Genomic DNA, 16,285 nt, shown 5'->3' on the forward strand with positions numbered 1-16,285 from the left:
GGAAAGTACCTAGGCCTGAACCAGGTTGTACTAGGGGCTTTCTCTGTCTTCCATGGTCCTATGGTGGAGTCTTCATTTAGTGTGATGGGAGACATCATAGACCATCATTTTCTATATTGTAGAATAATAGTGAAGACATCAAAACTATGAAATAACACATATGGAATCATGTAGCAACCAAAACAGTGATAAACAAATCTAAATATATTTTATATTTGAGATTCTTCAAACTTTGCCACCCTTTGCCTTGATTGAAGCTTTGCATATGTGTTATTTCATAGTTTTGATGTCTTCACTATTATTCTTCAATGTAGAAAATAGTAAAAATAAAGAAAAAACATTTAACTTTCAAACTTTTGACTGGTACTGTATATCTCAGTATCAATGCATGCATTTGAAACGAGGCAATCAATGCCAGACAAGGATGATCTAGAGATAAAGTGACACTGTAAAACAGCTCGACACTTCGGGATCTTCATCTGCGATCCATTCTGCTCATTACCCTGCTCTTATTTCACGATTTCGGGAGCAGCGGACTGACTCGACCCCGTTACAGTATTTGGACGGACTTGCGCTGCCGCATGCCACACTAACGTTTTTAATACAATTTCCAGTTACAACCCAATCAGAGGAGCCCAACGTATGACAGCTGTGGTAAAGCGATAAATCATGAAAAATAAGAGGGGAGGCAGGGAAAAAAAAAACTATTGGATGTAATTATGACTTTACCATGCACAATGCCACTCGGCTCGCAGCCACGCTCGCTCTTTCATTGCCGTCGTCACACACCTCATGACAACGGACCCAGGTGTGCGTGTGTGGGGGCCCGACCATATGGTACATTATCCTGGCCTTTAGCAGTCCCTTTCAAAAACACCTACCATCTGCTGCATGCATCAACTATATCATTGCCTGTCCCTAAATTACAATGGGTTATTATAATTAGAAGTAAGATATATTAGTATTATTTTATATGTCATAGTTATTTATTTATAGTGGTGCTATGCATGGGGGTGATTTGAATAATTCATTTAATTAATCAAACTATACCTGTGTGATGTGAGTTGATGCATTGCTTCCATTTAAGTGTTCTGAGGATACGACGTTGGATTACCCAAAATATGTTACATTTTATATCCTTTGTCAGAACATTGATTTTGGTCTTACCTTTTAGTGTTTGACAAAATGTCATATTAACCAGAGTGTAGAGACAGTTGAAAATGACAATGACAAAGTGGGAAATCAAACCAATCAAAGAAGCGCTGATTTTACCTGAAGCATGTGTTGCAAAAGACACCTCTTCTAATATAAACATGTCTTTGAGGGGCACACTTCAAAATGTTATTTATTTGAACTAATTCCTGTAAAATGGTCATCTACTCTGCTGGATAAATGGTTATCCAAAAATCTGAGAATAAATATCTAATCTCTGCGAGTCATTATGAGACTTTCACTGCAATGCTTTCAGTGGCAGTACAAAGCAACTCCAATTCATCCTGTACATGTACCTTCCCCTGAAAGTGGGAACCATAAGTATGATGGGTTAATTATTTTTGCACCCAAATGACTGGTAATTCAAGGTCTAGCATGGCCTGTATGAAAAACAGTTGACACAGTATATCCCTGTATTTTAGCAAATGGCAGCTGCTGGTAGGGTGGAGAGTCATTTAGGAGGAATTATCATTCCCTCCTAATACCCCTTGTATAAATCGGTGTGATTTCCATTTCACATTTCAAAACTACCAATAGGAAATTACAATGAGATTATTCATATTGGGCTGAATTGGGACAGTGTCTCTGATGAACAGCCATAGAATCCAAGTCTCTGGAAATCCATTCAACAGACTACATTATTACACTGTTTGACTTTCTAGGGGTTCCAGAGGATGTAGGATACATCACAGACACTAAGAAGAAAGGGATTGTCGGGAGGGGGGAGACAACGTGGAGGTGGAAATAGGAGAAGGTGGATTTGAGGGTGGAGACAATATGGTGGAAATCCATGAGTTAGCAAATAATCCCATTCTCCATCAGAACAATGTACGAGCCACAGGCAGCGCTCAAACGGCTTTAGCCTTGAGTCAGAAATAGTTCCTCCTCTGTTATCATGTCCAGTGCTTAAAAGCCACTTAAAGTGCCTGCAGAATCTGTGTGGAATGAGGCTCCCACTCACACAATGTTAAAAGTGCAACTCTACAGTAGCTCCCATGAAAGGGTCAAATACAGCAAGGCAAATGCCATTGCTATCTTTCACTTCTATGGAAATATCTTTAATAATTTATCACATCGCTTCCTCAATTCAGTTATTGTTTGCCTTTGTTATTCCCATTTTCTTGACAACAGTAACATTTGTATTATCTACTTCACAGAAACCATTGTTAGCTAGCATGCTAAACGCTTAAAAAGACCAGCCATTTTAGTTTCTCATAGTGTTTTTTATATAACCCTTATTTTACCAGGTAAGTTGACTGAGAACACATTCCCATTTACAGCAACAACCTGGGGAATAGTTACAAGGGAGAAGAGGGGGGATAATTGTAAGCTGAGAATGATTAGGTGACCGTGATGATATAAGGGCCAGATAGATAGTGACCAGAGACTCAGGACTGGTGCTACCCTCTGTTTATCATTTATGCATAGTCACTTTAACTAATCCTACATGTACATATTACCTCAAATAGCCCGACTAACCAGTGCACCCACACATTGACTCTGCACCGGTACCACCTGTATATAGCCTCGCTACTGTTATTTTTTACATTATAAAAAAATATATTATTTACTTATCTATTGTTTACCTAATACTTATTTTTAACTTTTGGTTAAGGGCTTGTAGGTAATCATTTCACTGTACACTTGTTGTATTTGGTGCACGTGACAAATAAACTTTGATTTGGTTTGGCCCTCCCAACACTTTCCAGTCAAGTGGGAAAACATTGTCAACATTCATGAGCTAACTCATAAAGGCATTATTCAAATTCTCCACAACTGTTTAATTATTTTACAAATGTCATATTTTGGGCAATGACTATTTGAAAGTGAATTTAGAATTTGTTGCAACACACCTATATAGCTATATTGATAATAACTTTATTCTGACATTAATACAATCCTTGCCTTTGAGTTGATAAAAAAAGATCTCTATAAAGTGACTTCTCTTATTATGGACTGTATTGGTGCTCAACAGCTTTAAAATGCGGAGGCCTATCAGACAGACAGACGGAAAAATAGGATTGCCTTTCAGATTAACAGACACAGTTCTTGTAAACGACTGAGCGTTCCCATCATTGGGAGGCTCAGAGGCTGCTATCTTCTCTACAATACATTCTGTCCATTACAATGGTTCATTTGCTACATTAGTTCATTCATGCTTATCTTTGTGAGGAAATTCTGATTGAGTATTGGTTGCCACATTTTTTTCTCAATCACTCCAATATGGATGACTCTGTTAGTTTTTTGGAACCAGTCATACAAACTACCCCAATTACATGCAAGTGTACTTCTCAGCATAACATAAAGTAATATTACCAATATTGTACCCATTTACAGTACATTAACTTTATTTAAGAGTATGTTGTGCAGAAATGAACCAACTGCCACTCAGGTGTAGTGGCCCATGGTAAAAACACTAATCCCCCATATTTGATTGTAAGTAGAACAGGTGAAATCCTCTGTATTCAAATTCTGAATAAATAAGCAAGTACTCACATGGCTCACATCTCACAGTGTACAGTACAATGCCTACCTCAGGAATGTTCCAGTTTCAAAAGCTAGATGTCTATAATCAACTGAACCAACTGAACAGAAAGGATTATGCCATGCGGAAATGAGGAGACTTATCTAGGACAGCTCCACTGAAGTCCTTGGTGACGCATCAGCAGCATCCCTTAAATTAAATCCCAGGTCGGCGTACATGCTAAGAAACGTGCATTTCACTCACAATACAAGTGCTATTACAAGGAATTGGTGTCCATCACTATGATAGCATATGATGCTTGCACTTCTTGAGGTAATGAGGATAAATAGGAATGAAAATGATAAATAAAACAGGTACTTTCACATTCTATGATATTGTCAATCACAATCCTTATGACGTTGAACACAAGCCTCATGTCTTCCACTGAACTATCAACATCATTATATGTTATAACTGGCCATAATCACATACTGTACAACACTGTTTAAATGCGCTAGTCATGTAGGAAAACATTTAATTGTGGCCACATTGACAGACATTGACAGACAATGTCAATCTCTGCTGTTAGAAGGTTTACTTCCAGCATGCACGTTTCCTACCAGCTCTGACTTTGCTGTTGACTACTTTGTTGAGGGAAAATGTACTTGTTGCAATTGTGATATGTTGTTGTCTCGCCGAGCTATTTTAAGATCAATGCACTAATGTAAGTTGGTCTGGATAAGGGCGTCTGCTAAATAACTAATATGTAATGTAAAATGTCTTCCCCCAAAAAACCCACCCACCCATTGTAAGCAGTGTAATAACTGTAATTAGTGGAAATTGAACACCTATTTTGACTTGCTGCTCACATCACTGCAAACATGACAACTGTTATAAATGTAATCATAGCAGAGAAAGTGCTGTAAGATGAGGGATGTATTTTAACCTTCATTGTGCATTAGACTGGGGTAATCTTTATCATGGCAGACCTGGTGATTTCCCCCAGTAATGAGACCATGCGGTTCCCAGATTTTCTGAATCAGTCTCTGTCTGGGCTCCAAACCTGTTCCAAGCATTTGGCCAGAGCATTCCACATCCAGCTGCTGCTTCGCTTAACATTTTCCAAGTTTGCTAAGTGACCTAGCTCTGTCACAAAAAAAACTGGTTTAGGGATGCACTTTTGTCTCAGTTTGATGCACACATACTACATGTAAATATTTTTTAGGTATGTAAATTGTAAAGGCTTTTGTGTAAGATCAGCTATCGCCATTGCAATCATCTAATGGGGATCCTAATAAATCAAAGATCAGTGCTCGAATTCTGTTTTTCCACTGACATTCTCTGCAAGTAGCAGTCCTGTAAAACCAAATGTCTAATTTAGATTTGAATACAGGAATGCATTGCTGGAACTGAAGTGTCAAAAAGGTCAGAGCTAGCTAAATGTCAGCAGTTGGATCTATAAATCAAGAGTTTTGGTTTGGATGGTCACAGATGAACCGATACTGACCACAAAGGATGATGGTCTCCCATTGGTCTCAGTAGGTCTCTGCAACGGTGGCATGGCCACTCAAGATACTGCTCCTGCCCACACAGGTGGAGTCCCCCAGGGGAGTGTTCTATGCCAACCACTGTTTTCTGCACCTGTTCTTTCAATCTCCTAAATATTCAGAAAGAATTGCTGAAGCGATACAGCAATACGTATCCACCGAGCTGAAGTGCATAGAATGTAAAAGAAAAATGGAAAATGGAAAGAGCAACAAAAACATGAATGGATATATACAGTGCTTTCAGAAAGTATTCAAACCCCTTGACTTTTTCCACATTTGGTTACATTACAGTCTTATGCTAAAATTGATTAAATAAATACAAATCCTCATCAGTCTACACACAATACCATAAAAAGACGAAGCAAAAACAGATTTTTAGAACATTTTGAAATGTATAAAAAAAATAATTATACCATATTTACATAAGTATTCAGACCCTTTGACATGAGACTTGGATCTGAGCTCATCCTGTTTCCATTGTTTATCCCTGAGATGTACCTGCAACTTGAATGGAGTCAACCTGTGGTAAATTAAATTGATTGGACATGACTTGGAAAGGCACACACCTGTCGATATAAGGTCCAAAAGTTGACAATGCATGTCAGAGCAAAAACCAAGCCATGAGGTTGAAGGAATTGATCGTATGGCTCCCAGACAGGATTGTGTTGAGGCACAGATCTGGGGAAGGGTACAAGAAAATGTCTGCAACATTGAATGCGCCCAAGAATACAGTGCACTACATCATTGTTAAATGGAAGACATTTGGAACCACCAAAACTCTTCCTAGAGCTGTCCGCTCGGCCAAATTGAGCAATGGTGGAGAAGGGCCCTAGTCAGAGAGGTGACCAAGAACCCGATGGTCACTCTGACAGAGCTCTAGAGTTCCTCTGAGGAGATGGGAGAACCTTCCAGAAGGACAAACATCTCTGTAGCATTCCACCAATCCGGCCTTTATGGTAGAGTGGCCAGACGGAAGCCACTCCTAAGTAAAAGGCAAATGACAGCCCGCTTGGAGTTTGCCAAAAGACACCTAAAGACTCTCAAACCAGACTCTCTGGTCAGAAGAAACCAAGATTGAACTCTTTGGCCTGAATGCCAAGAGTCACGTTGGGGGGAAACCGGGCACCCCTCATCACCTGGCCAATACCATCCCTATGGTGAAGCATGGTGGTGGCACACTAATCAGTGTCAAGGGAAAGATGAAAGGAGCAAAGTATAGAGAGATCCTTGATGAAAACCTCAGACTGGTGCGAAGGTTCACATTCCAACAGGACAACAAAACTAAGCACACAGCCTAGACAACTCAGGAGTGTCTTCGGGACAAATCTCTGAATCCGATCGAACATCTCTGGAGATACTTGAAAATAGCTGTGCAGTGACATTCCCCATCCAACCTGGCTGATCTTGAGAGGATCTGCAGAGCAGAAAGGGACATACTCTCCAAATGCAGGTGTGCCAAGCTTGTATCATGTTACCCAAATAGACTTGAGGCTGTAATCACTACCAAAGGAGCTTCAACAAATTACTGGGTCTATGACTTTAGACACACCTACTCATTACATGGTTTTTCTGAATTTTTCCTATTTTCTACAATGTAGAATAATAGTGAATACATCAAAACAATTAAATAACACATATGGAATCATGTAGTAACTAAAAAATGGTTAAACAAAAAAAAAATATATATATATTTGAGATTCTTTAAAGTATCCACCCTTTGCCCTGGTGACAGTTTTGCACACTCTTGGCATTCTCTCAACCAGCGTCATGAGGTAGTCACCTGGAATGCATTTCAATTAACAGGTGTGCCTTGTTAAAAGTTATTCTGGGAATTTTTTTTTTGTAACTTATGTACTGTACATTTCTTGTGTTACTTTTAGATTTTATGAATTATTTTACTTTAGTTAATTTGTAAATATTTTCTTATCTCTATATCTTGAACTGCATTAAGGGCTTGTAAGTAAGCATTTCACGGTAAGGTTGTATTCAGCGCATGTGAGAAATACAATTTGATTTGATGAGTAAAGGGTTTGGATACTTATGTAAATGTGATATTTCCGTTGTATTTTTTATCTGCAAAAATTAGAAAAAACTATTTTTGCTTTGTCATCATGGGATATTGTGTGTAGATTTATGAAAAAAAGTTTTTCTCAATTTTATAATAAGATTGTAACATAACAGAAAAAGTCAAGTTGGTCTGAATACTTTCCGAAAGCACCTTAATGGTGCACTGAGTGTTTTTTTTGTTGCATGTATTTGTTCTGTAAAAGCTTTAGCCTTGGCATAAATGGCCAAGAGAGGGAACAGAGGATCTCAAAATCTCTGAGCAAGAAACACTTGGCATGACAGTGCTGACAGACATGGCAGCTCAGCTTCAAGCTCCTAAGCAACTTTGCAGTATTTAGTTTTTTTGTGTCACTACCATTACGACAAGGAATTTCCCAAATGTGATCCTTTGTTCGCACCCCCCCCCCAGGGAAATTGAACTTATCCCAGAGGCTGCTCCATGATGCCGCCGGCGGAGAAGAGGTACTCGAAGTGAACTTTTAGTCTTACACACAAGGCGAGCACACCATCAACCGCTTCAGAGTATATTACTTGCTATTGTTCGGTCTCTGAAAAAGTTGACGAGGATCTCCTTCCAGAAAGACACTAGGGACTGCAACATACTCTGTTTCACGGAATCATGGCTCTCTTCGGATATACTGTCCCTGTCCATATAGCCAGCTGGGTTCTCAGTACATAGCACAGACAGGATTAAAAAACTATCCGTGAAGAAGAAGGGCGGGGTGTATGTTTCATGATTAACCGCTCATGCTGTGATTGTGATAACGTACAGAGTCTCAATTCATTTTGTTAATCCGACCTAGAATACCACACAATCAAATTCCACCTGTATTACCTCCCAAGATATTTATTTTTGGTTATAGTCACTGCCATGTATATTCCCCCTCAAGCCGATACCACGACAGCCCTCAAGGAACTACACTGCACTTTATGCAAACTGGAAACCACATATCCTGAGGCCACATTTATTGTAACTGGGGATTTGAACAAAGCAATTTTGAGGAAAACGCTACCGAAGTTCTATCAACACACTGACTGCAGTACTCGAACTGGGAAAACACTCAACCACTGCTATTCTCTCTTCCAGGATGCCTACAAGGCCCTGCCCTGCCCTCCCTTCAGCAAATCCAATAATTACAAAATGTTGCTCTTCCCTTCCTATAGCTAGAAAGGAAGTACCCGTGCTAAGGTCTATTCAAAGCTGGTCTGACCAACCGGAATCCATGCTTCAAGATCTTTTGATCACCTGGCTTGGGAAATGTTCCGGGTAGCCTCAGAGAATAACATTGATGTATACATGGACACAGTGACTGAGTTCATCTGGAAGTGTATATGGGATGTTGTTCCAACTGTTACTATTAAAACCTACCCAAACCAGAAACCGGGGAAAGATGTCATTATTCGTGCTAAACTGAAAGTGTGAGCCACCGCATTCAACCATGGCAAGGTCACTTGGAACACGGTTGAATACAAACAGTTTAGTTATTCCCTCCGTAATGGCAATCAAACGGGCAAAACGTCAGTAGAGACAAAGAGTCGCAATTCAACGGCTCAGACATGAGATGTATGTGGCAGGTCTATAGACAATCATGGATTACAAAGGGAAATCCAGACATGTCGCGAACACTGACGTCTTGCTCCCAGACAAGCGAAACACCTTCTTCACCCGCTTTGAAGATAACACAGTGCCATCGACACGGCCCGCTCCTAAGGACTGTGGGCTCTCGTTCTCCGTAGCCTTCGTGAGTAAGATATTTAAGCGTGTTACCCCTCGCAAGGCTGCCGGCCCAGACGGCTTCCCTATACACGTCCTCAGAGCATGCACAGTCCAGCTGGCTAGAGTGTTTATGGACATATTCAATCTCTCCCTATCCCATCATTCTGTCCCGAATTGCTTCCACCATTGTTCCTGTCGCCACGTTGCACTCACTTCTGTCATCATGAAGTGCTTTGAGAGGCTAGTCATATCACCTCTACCTTCCCTGACACCCTAGACCCACTTCAATTTGCTTATTGCCCCAATTGCCATTGAACTGCACACTACCCTATCCCACCTGGACAAGAGCAATATCTATGTAAGCATGTTGTTCATTGACTATAGTTCAGCATTCAACACCATCAAGATCGGGGTCCTGGGTCTGAACCCCAGCCCTATGCAACTTGGTTGTGGATTCATGATGGGCCGCCCCCAGGTGGTGAAGGTAGGAAACAACACCACTTCACTGATCCTCAACACAGGGGCACCACAAGGGTGCATGCTCAGCCCCCTCCTGTACTCCCTGTTCACCTATGACTGCGTGGCCACACATGCCTCCAACTCAATTATCAGACGACACAACTATAGTAGGCTTGATTACCAACAATGATGAGACAGCCCACAGGGAGGAGGTGAAGTGTGATGAAGTGTGATGAACAACCTCTCCCTCAACGTCTACAAAACAAAGGAGCTGATCATGGACTTCAGGAAAAAGCAGAGGGAGCAGCCCCTATCCACATTGACAGGACCACAGCGGAGAAGGTGGAAAGCTTCAAGTTCCTCGGCGCACTGACGATCTGAAATGGTCCACCCACACAGACAGTGTGGTGACGAAGGCACAACAGCGCCTCGTCAAACTCAGGAGGCTGAAGCAATTTGGCTTGGCCACTAAGATCCTCACAAACTTTTACAGATGCATAATTGAGAGCATCCTGTCGGGCTGTATCACAGCCTGGTATGGCAACTGCACCGCACGCAACCACAGGGCTCTCCAGAGGGTGGTGCAGTCTGGCCAATGCATCTGCCCTCCAGGACACCTACAGCACCCGATGACACAGGTAAGCCAAAAAGATCGTCAAGGACATCAACCACCCGAGCCATGGCATGTTTACTCCGCTATCATCCAGAAGGCAAGGTCAGTACAGGTGCATCAAAGCTGGGACCGAGAGACTGAAAAATAGCTTCTATCTTAAGACCATCAGACTGTTAAATAGCCATCACTAGCCGGCTACTACCCGGTTACTCAACCCTGCACTTTAGAGGCTGCTGCCCTATATACATAGACATGGAATCACTGGTCACTTTGATAATGGAACACTAGTCACTTTAATAATGTTTACATATTGCTTTACTCATTTCATATGTACAGTGCCTTGCGAAAGTATTCGGCCCCCTTGAACTTTGCGACATTTCAGGCTTCAAACATAAAGCTATAAAACTGTATTTTTTTGTGAAGAATCAACAACAAGTGGGACACAATCATGAAGTGGAACGACATTTATTGGATATTTCAAACTTTTTTAACAAATCAAAAACTGAAAAAATGGGCGTGCAAAATTATTCAGCCCCCTTAAGTTAATACTTTGTTGCGCCACCTTTTGCTGCGATTACAGCTGTAAGTCGCTTGGGGTATGTCTATCAGTTTTGCACATCGAGAGACTGACATTTTTTCCCATTCCTCCTTGCAAAACAGCTCGAGCTCAGTGAGGTTGGATGGAGAGCATTTGTGAACAGCAGTTTTCAGTTCTTTCCACAGATTCTTGATTGGATTCAGGTCTGGACTTTGACTTGGCCATTCTAACACCTGGATATGTTTATTTTTGAACCATTCCATTGTAGATTTTGCTTTATGTTTTGGATCATTGTCTTGTTGGAAGACAAATCTCCGTCCCAGTCTCAGGTCTTTTGCAGACTCCATCAGGTTTTCTTCCAGAATGGTCCTGTATTTGGCTCCATCCATCTTCCCATCAATTTTAACCATCTTCCCTGTCCCTGCTGAAGAAAAGCAGGCCCAAACCATGATGCTGCCACCACCATGTTTGACAGTGGGGATGGTGAGTTCAGCTGTGTTGCTTTTAAGCCAAACATAACGTTTTGCATTGTTGCCAAAAAGTTCAATTTTGGTTTCATCTGACCAGAGCACCTTCTTCCACATGTTTGGTGTGTCTCCCAGGTGGCTTGTGGCAAACTTTAAACAACACTTTTTAAGGATATCTTTAAGAAATGGCTTTATTCTTGCCACTCTTCCATAAAGGCCAGATTTGTGCAATATACGACTGCATGTTGTCCTATGGACAGAGTCTCCCACCTCAGCTGTAGATCTTTGCAGTGAATTGTTAGATATTACTGCACTGTTGGAGCTAGGAACATAAGCATTTCGCTACACCCGCAATAACATCTGTTAAATATGTTCCTGTGACCAATAAAATGTGGTTTGATTTGAACAGGTAAATGGGCCACTTATCTTTACTATAAAATATAAGAAACAGGGTTTCTATGAAGTGATGCAGACTGCCGACAGAGTATTTGTGTGTAAGATTAAATTGACAAAATCAGCGAAGAAACATCAGCTCCCTGTACTGCATGTGAACCGCTTGTGAACCCCTCAGTTAAGATGAGATCCTGAGAGGTATTGGATTGTTACAACAACCCAAAATTAGGCAAGACATACATAACTGGAAAGCACACATATAGATTAGGATTTTAATAAACATCTTTCATCTTTCTGCATGTAAACTGTGATGTATGTTTGTTGTGTGCTGATGACCATTGAAGAGCCCAATTAATTAATAATAATAATTAACACTTAGGCATTATTCCAGTACGTATAAATTGTTTCAAGTACATGTTGCACTTTTGGCCATCATCCACACCGACACATTTGATTGTAAATCTTCCACTTCTTCGGGAATATGTTCCCCGCAGACAAGACAACTTGCAACTAAAATTAAATGGTGTGAGCCACTCAAGGTTGAATTCTGTGTGCAGCTAATGAGTCAGACAAATGGGAATTGAACTGCAATGTGGGGATGCTAGTGCTAGGCCCTCTATAATAATCAATAACATTGGGCCTACAGTTTATGAAGAACCGCAAATTATAATCTTAAACATTAAACGCATCATCAAGCAATCAAAAAAATAATATGTTTTATATTCTTGGAGAAAAATGCAGGTGGCTCTTAGAGCTGGTTTTGTTCTCTATGCTGGCAGTGCCAACGCTGACTGTGGCATTTCCACTCTGAGAGTATACCTCCCGCTACCGGCCATATTATCTCCTCCATCTCGCTGCTGCACATAAAGTGACCTAGTTCTCCATTTAATGAAACAGCGCTCCCCTCTTTCAACAAAGTAGTACATGCAAGATTATCTGACCTCAACACGGCCGAGAAGACATTTGGGCAGTGCCCAAGTGAAGTACACACAGAACTGGAATTAAACACTTATTTGCAAGGTTCACTGAGACAGATTTTCAAGTACCTGGTTGCCTGGCAAAATCATTGTGCTTTTGTGGGAAGTCAAACTGGTGGTTTTGATCACATCTGTGGTATGGCCTCATGATTACCATGATTAAGTCAACTAAGCAATACACTATTTTTCTTCTTTGACCTTTATATAATCTTTTGATGTTTCAATTATTGGGTCTGATTTGTTTCAACTGTGTGAGGAATCAATTCACCACATCTTGATAACATTCCCATCACAGCTAAAACTATAATTGCAATAGCTAAGGAGACAATTGCTCCTACATGCAGACAGGACGTGAATCAGGCAACATTCTGCCAATCAACATGGTGAAAGGGTTACTCGATCACTCAGGGTTTTTAAAATACCCCCATTGATTGACAGCAAGATGGATTGCTGCCAACCGTGCAACATCTCAAATTAGCCATGCAAGGCTTCCTCACTTTCTAATCAACAATCTAATGACAAGAGCCTGTCTGATGGTCGTAACCAACATACTCCATGGCGTCTTGCCGCGCTCTCCATCATGGCAAGGGTCAATTTACACAATACAATTGTGGTTGGCTGTTGGCTGTTGCAATCTGCCTCTTGCTATCTGAAGAGGCCCTGAATTGATCCTGACAGGTTAACCAAAATTAAAATTACTAGTGTTTATTAAATGACAAAACATTGAATTACAAAACAGTAGCTTTAACAAACATAATCACACCTATTAATTTGACCATAATTTCTATAATGTTATTATAATAATTCAGGGACCTCATGATATGATATCACAATACAATACTTATTTGCCAATACAATATTATATAATGTTACTTACCCTACATTATTCATCTCATATGCATACGTATATACTGTACTCTATATCATCGACTGCATCCTTATGTAATACATGTATCACTAGCCACTTTAACTATGCCACTTTGTTTACATACTCACCTCATGTATATACTGTACTCAATACCATCTACTGTATCCTGCCTATGCTGCTCTGTACCATCACTCATTCATATATCCTTATGTACATATTCTTTATCCCCTTACACTGTGTATAAGACAGTAGTTTTGGAATTGTTAGTTAGATTACTTGTTGGTTATTACTGCATTGTCGGAACTAGAAGCACAAGCATTTCGCTACACTCGCATTAACATCTGCTAACCATGTGTATGTGACAAATAAAATTTGATTTGATTTGAATATATACTGCGATTATATATGTATCACGATTATATACTGTCTGTATTGCGATTAGATATTGAGATTTTATTGGGATTCGATGTTCCAATCATATTGTTCACTATATGTCTGATGCAGAGGGACAAGAGAGAGCCATAATGCAAATAACTGTTGATCAGTCATGGAAATAAAAGTGCTGAAAATATACTGGCATACCATTGAAAAAGAAGATTGAGGCCAAGCTGTAGGAGGACAAATACAGAGGTTTTGGGGCAGGTACAGACGACTAGCGCTCGTTAACGCTAACTACCTAGCTCCTTTTTTTTAGAGAACCGATACTTGTAGTCATAGAATCTAAATAATATAATCAAAAAGAATATTGCGATACTCTACTGTATCGACCCCCCCATCCCTAATATGCACATTTTTGTCACAAAGTTATTACTGTGTAATTACAAGGTCCAGTTGTAATTACTGTACCTAACCCAAATGGTCTTATAGCCATGAGGCAATAGTGTTATCATTTACAAACTAGCCAGTCATATGAACACTCCTTGTAACCAGTTGGATTGTCCATTGTTGCCTGAGATAAGCTGATGCATTGTGAAGACTGGTTAGTTAAGTAATGAAGTGAAACCAACACATGTACAACGACCTATTCTTCCATTTACTTGATAGGTGCATTGACCTAATTCAATATCAATGTGGATGGAAAAATGTCCAGTACAGTACAAAAGGTTCCAATCTCATGACCAACATGTGACCACTCGGCAAAGTATATACAGTGAGGGAAAAAAGTATTTGATTCCCTGCTGATTTTGTGTGTTTGCACACTGACAAAGCAATGATCAGTCTATAATTTTAATGGTAGGTTTATTTGAACAGTGAGAGACAGAATAACAACCAATAAATCCAGAAAAACGCATGTCAAAAATGTTATAAATTGAGTTGCAAATGAGTTGAAATAAGTATTTGACCCCTCTGCAAAACATGACTTGGTGGCAAAACCCTTGTTGGCAATCACAGAGGTCAGACGTTTCTTGTAGTTGGTCACCAGGCTGGCACACATCGCAGGAGGGATTTTGTCTCACTCCTCTTTGCAGATCTCCAAGTCATTAAGGTTTTGAGGCTGACGTTTGGCAACTCGAACCTTCAGCTCCCTACACAGATTCTCTATGGGATTAAGGTCTGGAGACTGTCTAGGCCACTCCAGGACCTTAATGTGCTTCTTCTTGAGCCACTCCTTTGTTGCCCTGGCCGTGTGTTTTGGGTCATTGTCATGCTGGAATACCCATCCACGGCCCATTTTCAGTGCCCTGTCTCACCCAAGATTTGATGGTATATGACCCCGTCCATCGTCCCTTTGATGCGGTGAAGTTGTCCTGTCCCCTTAGTAGAAAATCACCCCCAAAGCATAATGTTTCCACCTCCATGTTTGTTGGTGGGGATGGTGTTCTTGGGGTCATAGGCAGCATTCCTCCTTCTCCAAACACGGCGAGTTGAGTTGATGCCAAAGAGCTCCATTTTGGTCTCATCATTTTTCTGGATTTATTTGTTGTTGTTCTGTCTCTCACTGTTCAAATAAACCTAACATTCAAATTATAGACAGATCATTTCTTTGTCAGTGGGCAAACATACAAAATCAGCAGGGGATCAAATACATTTTTCCCTCACTGTATACACAGTACCAGTCAAAAGTTAGGATACACCTACTCATTCAAGGATTTTTCTTTATTTTTACTATTTTCTACATTGTAGAATAATAGTGACGACATCAAACTATGAAATCATGCGTTATCCAAAAAAAGTGTTAATCAAATCAAAATATATTTTATATTTCAGATTCTTCAAAGCAGCCACCCTTTGCTTTGATGATAGCATGGCAAACTCTTTGCATTATCTCAACCAGCTTCATGAGGTAGTAACCTGGAATGCATTTCAATTAACATGTGTGCCTTGTTATAAGTTAATGTGTGGAATTTCTCCAGGGACTGGGAGACTAGTCAGGATCAACAGAAAGATGAACGGCGCAAAGTACAGAGAGATCCTTGATAAAAAACCTCAGACTGGTGCGAAGGTTCACATTCCAACAGGATAACAACCCTAAGCACACAGCCAAGACAACGCAGGAGTGGCTTCGGGACAAGTCTCAATGTCATTGAGTGGCCCAGCCAGAGCCCAGACTTGAACCCGAACATATCTGGAGATACTTGAAAATAGCTGTGCAGTGACACTCCCCATCCAACCTGACAGAGCTTGAGAGGATCTGCAGAGCAGAATGGGAGACACTCCCCAAATACAGGTGTGCCAAGCTTGTAGCGTTTTATCCAAGTAGACTTGAGGCTGTAATCGCAGCCAAAGGTGCTTCAACAAAGTCTATGACTTGGGTGACTTAGGACACATCTACTCATTACATGTTTGTTTTTTTCCTATTTTCTACATTGTAGAATAATAGTGAAGACATCAGAACAATTAAATAACACAGGTGGAGTAATGTAGTAACAAATAAATGATTAAACAAAAAAATATATATTTTAGATTTGAAATTCTTCAAAGAAGCCAGACTTTGCCTTGGTGACAGCTTTGCACACTCTTGG

The 16,285-nt window shown here is 40.4% G+C and overlaps 1 long non-coding RNA gene across 1 annotated transcript in view; it reads right to left on the bottom strand.

Annotated features, from left to right (window-relative positions):
• Positions 1–16,285, bottom strand: part of LOC139390708 (uncharacterized) — a 132,399-nt gene that overhangs the window by 102,089 nt on the left and 14,025 nt on the right. The window lies entirely within an intron of this gene.

Source organism: Oncorhynchus clarkii, chromosome 31 (assembly GCF_045791955.1).
Source record: "Oncorhynchus clarkii lewisi isolate Uvic-CL-2024 chromosome 31, UVic_Ocla_1.0, whole genome shotgun sequence".
NCBI classification, from domain to species: domain Eukaryota; kingdom Metazoa; phylum Chordata; class Actinopteri; order Salmoniformes; family Salmonidae; genus Oncorhynchus; species Oncorhynchus clarkii.